General features: G+C 41.1%; 1 long non-coding RNA gene across 9 annotated transcripts in view; it reads right to left on the bottom strand.

Moving 5' to 3' along the window:
- Positions 1 to 10,469, bottom strand: part of LOC140487209 (uncharacterized) — a 34,109-nt gene extending 23,640 nt beyond the window's left edge. The window contains exons 1-3 of one of the 9 annotated variants that reach the window (XR_011962761.1): positions 10,395 to 10,469; positions 8,726 to 8,832; positions 1,459 to 1,565 (exon numbers count right to left, since the gene is read on the bottom strand). This is a non-coding gene — a long non-coding RNA (uncharacterized lncRNA). Of the gene's footprint in view, positions 1 to 1,458; positions 1,566 to 1,673; positions 2,097 to 2,202; positions 2,615 to 8,725; positions 8,833 to 10,394 lie in introns of those variants that run through there. The other 8 variants (XR_011962760.1, XR_011962759.1, XR_011962756.1 and 5 more) reach the window with 8 other exon arrangements.
- Between the last annotated feature and the right edge of the window lie 459 nt (positions 10,470 to 10,928).

Genomic DNA, 10,928 nt, shown 5'->3' on the forward strand with positions numbered 1-10,928 from the left:
CGCCCTGATTCACAACCTGACAACCAGCTTATGGGATACAGGTAAATTAATGTTACTTCTGCAATTCTGCAATTCCATTTTACAAAGTAAAATGGACTCACGCCAGTGTGTAATTGTTTTAGCCACGAGCTGAGTCAACAAGAATGGAAATGATGTGGAGGAAATACATAATTGTTTTTGTATTAGCTAAAATTGCATGTCAGAATGAGATGTGCCAGTAAAACAATGGTAGACATTACGGGCAAATAGATAAGATGTTGTGAGGGGATGAAGTTAAGCTAGATATGTCTGTACAAACAGTAGGTATAAACATCTGCTTCCCGCTTTTACAAAAACACAGGAACAAACCCCAATTAAAAGGGTCATAGGGATCAGAACGTCCTCGGGAAAGGCACAGATGGAGGGAGTAGATAATGATGAAGAAAGGATAGGCCTAACAATGACCTACAGCAGGATGAGGTCAAACAGCCTTGTGAGGCCAGGAATAAGCATTTTGTCACAGACAAGGCCGGATAAGGCAAGAGAAAAACAGGGGTAATGGGGGCCGGTCTTAGGGAAATGGAGGATGTAAACAGGGGAGGGAGCAGTGTAAAACAATAGACATCAAATCATATAAATGTTGTGTATGAATTGAATTTGGTGTGTGTATGTCCTCTACCTTATAGGCACTGGACATCTCACCCACTTGCAAGTGTAAAATAAAGGACACTGCTGATTCAGATTTTGTCTCGGACTGCAATTATTGAAGTGTGTGAGCTTTGTTTCTCACAAGCTGAATCCCAGAGGTGAGGTGAGAGTGACAGTCCAGTCCCACTCCAACACCACTATTCTTGCTGATTCCACCCTGATCTCAGCTCATATACTGAAACTCTCATACAGCGTGTGTTATATCCAGACTTAATTATCCAAACACACTCCTGGCCAGCCTCCCAAATTCAACCTCCCTGTAATCTCAAGAAAAAATAAAAGCTCTATTGCCCACGTGCTCACTTCTCCCCAAACATGTTCATCCATCAAAAGGCTCATATTCATAAGCGACAACAATTTAAAATTCTCATTCTTGATTTGATTCCTGGCTGTGATCATCCCTAGCTCCCTGCACCACACATCCTTTGAGACCTCAACAACCCATTTTCTATGAGACTCCCAACGATTTGTTAATTCATTACTTCAACTTTGTGGCTGATTCTACAGTTGCTAAAGCAACATGGTCTGGAATTTGCAGATAAAACCTCACAGGTCTGCTTTCCCCCTTTAAGACATCCCTCAAAACCTGCTTTTTGGCAATGTTTTTGATCACCTGACCTAATATCTCCATCTCTGGTCTTATATCTAAAACTCTCAATAGTATTTTTGTGAAATTATAAGCATGATAATAAAACTACAAACTGTTCTTGATTTGGACATTATCTTCAAATAATCAATGTGCTGTAATGAATAATATGTAATGTCTCTTACCCAACCATATCGTGGAAGCACCTTCACAACACAAACTGCAGCTGTACAAGAAAGTCAAACATCACCCTCTCCACAAGCAACAGGGCTTTGGCATTAATCATTGGTATCTGTGGAAGGAGAAACACAGTTGATGTTTCAGGGAGTGCAAAATAGATTACAGGGAATGAAAATGGTGCAGAATTTGATAGTTCGAAATGGAAGGAAAATACACTTGCCTATTGGAAAAAAGAATTCTTGACTGTCAAAAGTATTCAAGAAGAAAGTAATCTGATAATAGAGCAGTACATGGTCAGGGGCTGGGCCGCAGTGAAAAACTCATTTACAAAGGGTCTATAAAAGTAATAATACAGGAGTAAACAGAACAACAATACACCCATGGTTCGAGACTGAGGAAGTTAGACATTGACAAAGTGGTTATGAGGGAGCCCAGAGGTGAATCAGAGCAGTATTGGCTGCTGTGATCACAATGACTCTATACGAGAGAAAGGCTGCACATGCGCCTGGCTGCACCTTGCCCCCTACAAAGATGGCGGCTCCGCACGTGTCCAGTGAATCTTTGTCCCGAATAAAGATGGCGGCGCTCACTCAGGTCTGCAGCCGCGCTGAGGCCATTCCTAATTTACTGCAAACACGGGACTGAGACGTTCACATTTGTGTTTTCCGACGTGCACAATTTGTTTGTAAAACCTCTCCGCTCATCGCAACACAGTTTTCTCCCGTTTCCCTGTTTATTTCTTTCCTTACCGTATCCTTTCTCTCCATTACTTCCGAGTATTCATTACAGCGACTCTGCGCCGCACGAGGGGATCACATGGTTTAGTTTAGCTCCGCCCTTCATTCACTTGATTGGTTGGAGGACAAACCTCCCACTAGGTCTTCCAGCTCCTCCCACTTGGTCTTCCAGGTCCGCCCACTATCCTTCCATTGGTCCGGTGCCGACATCAATCACCCAGAGTCCCTTTGCTGGCTTTCGCACGCGCAGTGTGTCCGACTTTAGCTGATATGTTGGGTAATGTGATGGAAGAGTTTACTGAAGGGAAGGATCCCTTTGTGAGCTCTGCAGTAGATTTCCTTTATTCATGGAGGGAATTCCCTTCCTACTCATGACTGTATCGCTGTGATTGATGAGTCAATGCCATCTGAATCAGTACATAAACACCCCATTTTCACAACATCTGAGATCTTTAGCACATTGTATCGCACACTTCTGTGGAGACAAGAAAAACATGAAACGGAGCCTCAAGGAATCGGAGCAGGAGTAGGGCATTCATTCCCTTCAGCTTGTTCCCCCCATTCTATCAGATCATGGCTTGGTCAACCCAGACCACAACACCTCTTTTATACTTGATCCGCATAGCCCAAAACTGCTCAATATTTCAAAAATCTACTACCCTCTTTTAAAATAATTTGAGATAGAATCATAGATTCCCTACTGTGTGGAAACAGGCCATTCGGCGCAACAAGCCGGATCAACCCTCCGAAGAGTAAGCCAACCATTCCACTCCCCCATTTAACTTTCACAAAAGTTGAGGCGAGAAAATTCTAGTCATTCACTGAGAGAAAAAAATTCTTTACTTTTTCTAAAATGAATGTTCCCTTCTGTAGTGTCCCCTGGTTTGAGACTTCACTGGTGCTCAAAGATCTAGTCAACATCCACCCTGTCAAGCTTGTCAGAATCTTGTTTCCATAAGATCACCCCGTATCTATTCTTGATAGGTCAATCCTTTCGTCCTCGAAGCAGCTAAGTGAATCTTTTTTGAATGGTCTCCTTTATTAAATATGGGAGCTAACATTGTATACAGCACTGCAAATGAGGACTCGGCAACAGCAAGTGTGGTTAACCAATCCTCAATCCATGCTAATACATTACCCCGATACCATGAGCTCCTAAATTGTGCAATTAACTTTTATGTAGCACCTTAACATTTGCATTTTTAAAATCCAAATACAGAACATCACGGATTGCCCTTTGTCAGCCCTGCTCGTTATCTCCTCCATGAACTGTCGCAAATTTGTCAAATATAGTTTCTCTTTCACAAAACCCAGTCTACCATGTTTAATGATAAGCTTTACTAAATGTTCTTCTATTTCTTACTTTAATATTCGACTCTGTAGATTCTTTCAGTAGATTTGCTAAGTATAATTCCCCTCTTAAATCCATGTAGACTCTGTCCAATCCTGTCACTGTTCAGTAAAAAACTTGACTGTACTCCAACATAGTAAGTAAATGTATCTGTATTTATTTTTAAAAATGATTACTTATAAATGCTGGACCCACGCAATATCAATGAATTTGTGACTCAGAAAAAAACTTTTTTTTCTGTTAATACATTTTCGTACTGTGTTATGCAGACAGCAAAAAGTGATCGCTCTGAATTGTGAGTAATTTTGAAAATAATATATTTTAAAAATGACATCCCAAAATGCTGCCTCATTATTGCGCAAGGAAGATTTTGCATTCAATAGTCTGCAGATAAAATCGAACAGCTTTTTGCTGCAATTTGGCCAGACTGCAGGTTACACCAAAGTATCAGTGCCTCACATTTAGGGTGTTCCCAGATAACGCACAGCTGCAGTATTTTGTTTTGCACTCAGCTATATGTTGTTCTCACTTGTTTCTTGGTGAAAGATTACAAAATTAACTTTGATGAATGAAATTATGATTTCTTTAACCAATGTTGGGAGAAAAAAACAGTCAGTATTTCAAGTGCTGATAAAGTAAAATAAACTGAATCAGTAGAAAGGGTTTAAGTTGGATATGGAACAAATGCTGGCAAATGGGTGTAGATTAATTTTGGATATCTGGTCAGCATGGGCAAGTTATACTGAAGGGTCTGATTTTGTGTTGTACAACTGTGATTTTATTCTATCAATTATCAAGAAGTTGAAAACTTCGAGGAGTAAAAGGAGAATTTATGCAGAGAATGCACTTGAAATGATGATTGATGTAAATCAAACTCACATTATTTCAGTACCTTTTCCTCTAGGTTCTTCAATGAACAAACTTGTTTTGTTCTCTGAATAAGTATGTATCATGTGATTTGTTTTGCTCAAAATATTTCGTTAGGATCTAGTGAACTATTAAGAAATGTTCATTTTTAAAATTTAGGCAGCTTGATTATTAAAAGGTTAGCGTTTTACTCCCACTGAATCATTGCTCTATAAAAGGTAACAAGCTTTTTATGTTTTCTGGACACTGAATATGGAAGTCAATTCTGAAGGAAAAACTCCTTGTTGGTAATGTTCCCACATATGTGGAGTAATTGCTTCTGGTCAGTCTTCAGGCTATAGAGGCTCGGAAAGAAATGAGTTGGCCAAAGTTAGGAACATCATTTGGATCGACTATGCTCATTGGGGAAACTTGCAGGATCTGAAGAAGAAACATGTGTTTCAGAGTGTATGCAATAAACCTGAACATTGTTATTTTTTTTTCACAGAGCTTGTGACCCGACTGGAGCAGCAGTGAAGCTCGTATTGTTTTTTAAATTTCCGAGCTTGCCAAATTACTGTTGGTAAATGCAGGTGACTTTATCAAAGCACATTTCACACTCCCCAGCCTGGAATTTGGTCCCAATTCTGTCAGTCCATCCATTCCTATGGATATTAGGTATTTCAAATGTGAGCACTCCATTTAACTATTTGAATTGAATACTTCAGTGGTTATGTCCTCTTGGATTCTGAATTTCAAATTAATCAATTGTGATTTTTTTGTCCCCCCTGAATTTGCCAAGCACTGGGCAGTTCTGGAATATTCCAAGTATTTACAATAGATACATTCACACAATTGAAGGCAACCTGGTATTCAGGTAGTCAACAACAATACACAAGTAAATTTATGAATTGCTTACTGTACACCAACAACACAAGCCAAATACTATTGAAATCACAGATTGTCTCCCAAGGATTCCCAAATCCAAACAGTGCATTCCAGATATGCTCACTATCACCATCTGGGAGCAGTCTCCCAAAGTGCTCCCAGAATTTAGAAAGCACACACACTGCCCCCCAAAGCTAAATCTGCCGTCACAGGCTTCACTCTGATTGTATACAATGGCATTTATTGTCCAGTTCTTTAACATGACAAATGATTTTACAAACAATTTATAAAATTCTTTAAATACTGAAGAAATGTGATGTCACCCCTTTGTAGAAGTGAATGGAAAATGTGATGTTTGCTTGACCTTTGGCTCTATGTATCAGACCGAACTGAACCTTTAGCAAGATGTGGGATCTTTCTCACAAACTTTGTTTAAAAAAAAGCAAAGATTATGCTCTGAGATTTAAATTTTCAATCAGGTTTAATAAAAATCCTTGCAAAAAAATTGAGAGTTTGACTTCAGCTTCTTTAAAGAGACATGCTCTTGGCCTTTAATTTTGTGACATGTGATCATTCTTTGGTAAAGATGGCTGTGTGTAACAATGCAGGATGTTGTGCTGAAGTGCCTCATTGGGTGGAGGAGCTTTATTACTGGTGTAACTTGGCTAATTTTGAGATGGAATGTTACTGAGTTAAATCTTGTTTTTAAACTGAGGCGTGCTTGTGTAACTCAAGTGTGGACACCACGCTCATGTTTACAATGAACCTTTCACTTTTGCAGATTAGTATTTTCCGATCTGTTTTGTAAATAAATTTCACTATAGAAAGCACAATGTTGGAGAACTGCAGGTCCAGCAGCATCTCTGAGGGAAAAAAAACATTCTAAGTTCAAAGTCTCATGACCTTTTGTCCATTCAGATGAAGAGTCAGTGAACTTGAAATGTAACATTTTTTTCTCTTCACCGATGCCCTCAGAACTGCTAAGTTTCTCCAGCACTTTGTTTCTGGGGTTTATGTCTCCAGTATCTGCAGTTTATTGTTTTGTTATAGATCCTATAATTTGACTTGGGGAGCGAGAGGCAGCAACTGTGATAAACTAGGGTAAAACTCCCCAACCATGGAATGGAGTTTTATACTTTGCAAAATACTACTGTAAATAAGAAATGCAATTAAGCTAAGTGCAAGATGACATATCACCTGCCTTGTCTCAAACTTGCAACTCACCTTTGAGGACTAATCTGTCAGAATTATGTTTGCTCCCATCCTTTGAGATCACAGTCCACAAATGTCCCAGTTCCAATTCCTGGGCCGGGCCCAGTTGCCACATTGCAGTGGGGTGGGGAGATTTGGGTCAGCCTGAAGTTTTTGTAAAGAGAAAGATTGCAGGTTGAAGTTGATGGTTTTGACTAATATTGCGTCAACAAACTTGGAGGAAATCCTTCCGAATGTATTGATTAACTGGACTGAGCCTGTTTACATGCTGCCCTGTTAGTAGTGCTGTAATATTCTTAGTTAATAATCACACAACACCAGGTTATAGTCCAACAGGTTTATTTGGAAGCACACTAGCTTTCGGAGCACCACTCCTTCATCAGGTGATTGTGGAGGGCACAATTCTAAGGCACAGAATTTAAAGCAAAAATTTAGCGTGATGTAAATGAAATTCTCCATTGAAAAATACCTCGATTGTCTGTTGAGTCTTTCATCTGTTGGAATACCATGATAGTTTCACTTCTTTTATGTGTAAATCACAAAACCTTTTTTTACAAGTTGCATTCCTGACACTGGCCAATCAAATCACTCATTGTATTAATCACTGCACAGTCTCAACAAAGGAATGAAACTGGATGGACCACATTACATCTACCAATGCACTGGAAAATACAACACAATCAGCCCTCTTGACCCTGCAACTTCTGTCTCACTGTGGGCCAACAACAGCAGCAGAATTGTACTCCAGGCCAATCTTAAATCTCATGGCCTGGTATATCCCCATTCAATCATTAACATCAAGCCAGGGGATCAACCCTAGTTCAATGGAGAGTTCCACAGGGCATGCCAGGAGCAATACCAGGCATACCTAAAAATGTGGTGCCAACCTGGTGAAGCTACCCAACCTCCATGCCAAACAGCACAAACAATGCCAAATAGAACTATGTGATCCAACAACCAATGGATCAGATCTGAGCTCTGCAGTTCTACCACACCTGGTCACGAATGGTGATGGACAATTAAACAACTCACTGCAGGAAGCATCACAGATATCCCCACCCTTACTGATGGAGGGATCTCACACATCCATGCAACAGACAAGACAACAGCATTTGCAGCAATCTTCAGCCAGCAGTGCCAAGTGGATGAGCCTTCTACATTGGTCCCTGACATCACAGACGTGAATCAACTTGGTTGAAAACTTATTTCAAATCAGATCAAGAAATGGAGAAGTAGTGTAAAGGCTGTCAACATTGTGGCAATAATACTGATGGCTGTGCTCCAGAAATTGCTGCCCACCAAGACAAGTCCAGCACTGGCACCTACTGACATTGTGGAACATTTCCCAGGGATGTTCAACACAAAAACGCAGGACAGAGCCAACCGAGCCAATTTCCCTCCATCAGTCCACACTCGCTCAGCAGTGAAGTGATGGAAGGTGTCATCAACAGTGCTGCCACGCAGCTGCTCAGCAATAACCTTCTGTGACACCCAGTTTGGGTTCTGCCAGAGCCACTCAGCTCCTGATCTTGTTACAGACTTGATTCACAAACTTTGACAAACAGCTGAATTCCAGAGGTGAGGTGAGGGTGATAGCCCAGTCCCACTCCAAGACCACTATTTCGACTTCAGTGATATCACCTGACCTCACCACAGTCTCAGCTCATTTACTGAAACTCTCATTCATTCCTTTTGTTAACTCTAGATTTCATTATTTAAACCCACTCCTGGCCAGCATCCCACAATCACCCTCCCTATAACCTTCAGAATATTGAAAACTCTACCGCCCAAGTGCTCACTTGTACCAGAACTTGCTGATCCATCAAAAGGCTCCCATTTACAAGCAACAACAATTTACTTTCACACCCTTGACTTAATTCCGGGCTGTAATCATTCCTATCTTCCTGCACCACACACCCTTTCATATCTCAATTACTCATTTTAGTTTAGACTCCCAATGATGTGTTTATTTTTGAGTTCAGCTGTGTGACTGTTTCTATAGATTCCAAGGCAACATGGTCTGGAATTCCCACCCTCTAAGATCTGCTTTCTTCCTTTAAGGCATTCCTGAAAAATTGCCTATTTGGCAATGGTTTTGGTCACTGGACATAATATTCTCCATCTGTGGCCTTATGTCAAAAGTTCCCAATATTTTTGTGAAATTAAAAACATGTTGATTTTTACAGATATCTTCTACTTTTCACTATCGCTGAGTGAATAATCTGTAATGTCTCTTACCCAACCACATTGTAGGAGCACCTTCACCATTCAAACTGCAGCTGTACAAGGAAGTCAAACATCACCCTCTCCACAGGCAACAGGGCTTTGGCAATGATCACTGGTATCTATGGAAGGAGAAATACACATGATGTTTCAGGGAGTGCAATATGAATTATAGGGAATGAAAATGGTGCAGAATTTGACTGTCAGAAATGGAAGAAAAATCCATTCACTATTGGAAAAAAGAATTCTTGACTGTCAAAGATATTGTGGAAAAAATAACCTGATAATGGAGCAGCATCCGGTCAGGAGTCGGGCAGCAGTGAACAATCCATTTACAAAAAGGTCTGTGAACGTAGTAGTAAAATACTAAACATGGCAAAAATACACTCACGTGAGACTGAGGAAGCGAGATAATGAACATTTGGATATCAAGGAGCCAAGAGGTGAATCAGGGCAGTGTTCACTTTCATGATCCCACAGTCAGAGATGTCTAGCACCAAAACAGACTCTTCAGTCCAACCCATTTATGCAAACCAGATATTCTAATCTAAACTATTCCCATTTGCCAGCACTTGACCGACATCCTTCTGAACCCTTCCTATTCAAATGCCTTTTAAATGTTACAATTTTGGTTGCCCTTTTGGCTCCTTTTGAATTTTCCCATCTCACCCTAAACCTATATCCTCTAGTTCTGGGCTCCACCTCCCCAGGGTAAACACCTTGTCTATTTATGCGATCCATGCCCCTTCTGATTTTATAAACCTCTTCAACATCACACCTCAGCCTGTGACACTCCAGGGAAAATGGCCCCAGCCTATTATGCCTCTCCCTGCAACTCAAATCCTCCAACCCTGGCAACATCCTTAAAAAAAATCAATTCTCAAACTTTCCATGTTTCAGTGCCTCATTCTGATAAGAGGGAGACCAGAATTGCACACAATATTCCAAAAGTGGCCGAACCAATGTCCTGTACAGCTCCTTTACTCAATGCTCTGACCAACGAAGGGAAGAATCCCAAACAATTTCTTCACTATCCTATCTATCTGTGACTCTACTTTCAAGGAACTACGAACATGCACTCCAAGGTCTCTTTGTTCAGCAAGACTCTCCAAGACCTTACAATTCAGTGTGAGTCCTGCTCTGATTTGCTTTTCTAAAATGCAGCACCTCACATTTACCTAAATTAAACCCTATCTACAACTCCGCAGCCCATTGGCCCATCTGATCAATATCCCATTGTATTCTGAGACAACCTTTATCACTGTCCACAATACCTCCAATTTTGGTGTCATCTGCAAAATTACGAACTGTACCGGCTCTATTCACATCCAAATCATTTAAATGGATGAAGAAACAAATCCAGAAAAAAAACATCCATTTCTCTGGGTTTGAATGTGCTCTGTGTAAATCCTGCCCTATGACTCTCTACCAGGGAGGGCTGCACATACACACCTCTGAACTTTGCCCCCAACAAAGCTGGCGGCCGCGCACGTGTCCAGTGAATCTTTGCCCCGAATAAAGATGGCGGCGATCACACAATGAGGTTATTTTCCCGTTTACTGCAAAAACGGGACTGTAAGTTTCAAATTTGTATTTTCCGATGTGCACCAAATGTTTGTAAAATCTCTCAGCCCATACCAACACCATTTCCGTCCAACTTCCTGCTGTTTATTTCTTTCCTTACCAACAGCTCTCCATCCACACGTCCCGCACATCCGCGCCCACCGTGAGGATGATCACGTGGTATAGTCTAGTCCCGTCCCTCATTTACTCTGATTGGTCGGAGGACCAAATGCCCCGCCCGGTCCTCCAGCTCTGACCCTGCCTTTCCATTGGTCTTCCGCTGACATCAACCACCAAGGGACCATTGTTGCCTGGAGCATGCGCACTGCTTCGTGGCTTTTGTTGCTGTTTATCAGTTACTAGAGTGAGACACAAAGTTAAAAATCACACAACCACCTGATGAAGAAGCTGCAAAGCGAGTGCTTCCAAATAAACCTGTTGGACTATAACCTGGTGTTCTGTGAATTTTAATTTTGTCCATCCTAATCTAACACCAGCACCTGAAAGTCAAGAGCGTGGGAGGAATGCAAAATATAACAACAAAAGAACTAGGAACAGGAGAAGGCCGTCCTGCCCTTTGAGCTTGCTCTGCCATTCATTATGATCATGGCTGATCATTTTGTGGACGCAGAACCATTTACCAACGTTCTCACCA

The sequence above is a fragment of the Chiloscyllium punctatum genome, chromosome 16, assembly GCF_047496795.1.
Source record: "Chiloscyllium punctatum isolate Juve2018m chromosome 16, sChiPun1.3, whole genome shotgun sequence".
Lineage (NCBI taxonomy): Eukaryota > Metazoa > Chordata > Chondrichthyes > Orectolobiformes > Hemiscylliidae > Chiloscyllium > Chiloscyllium punctatum.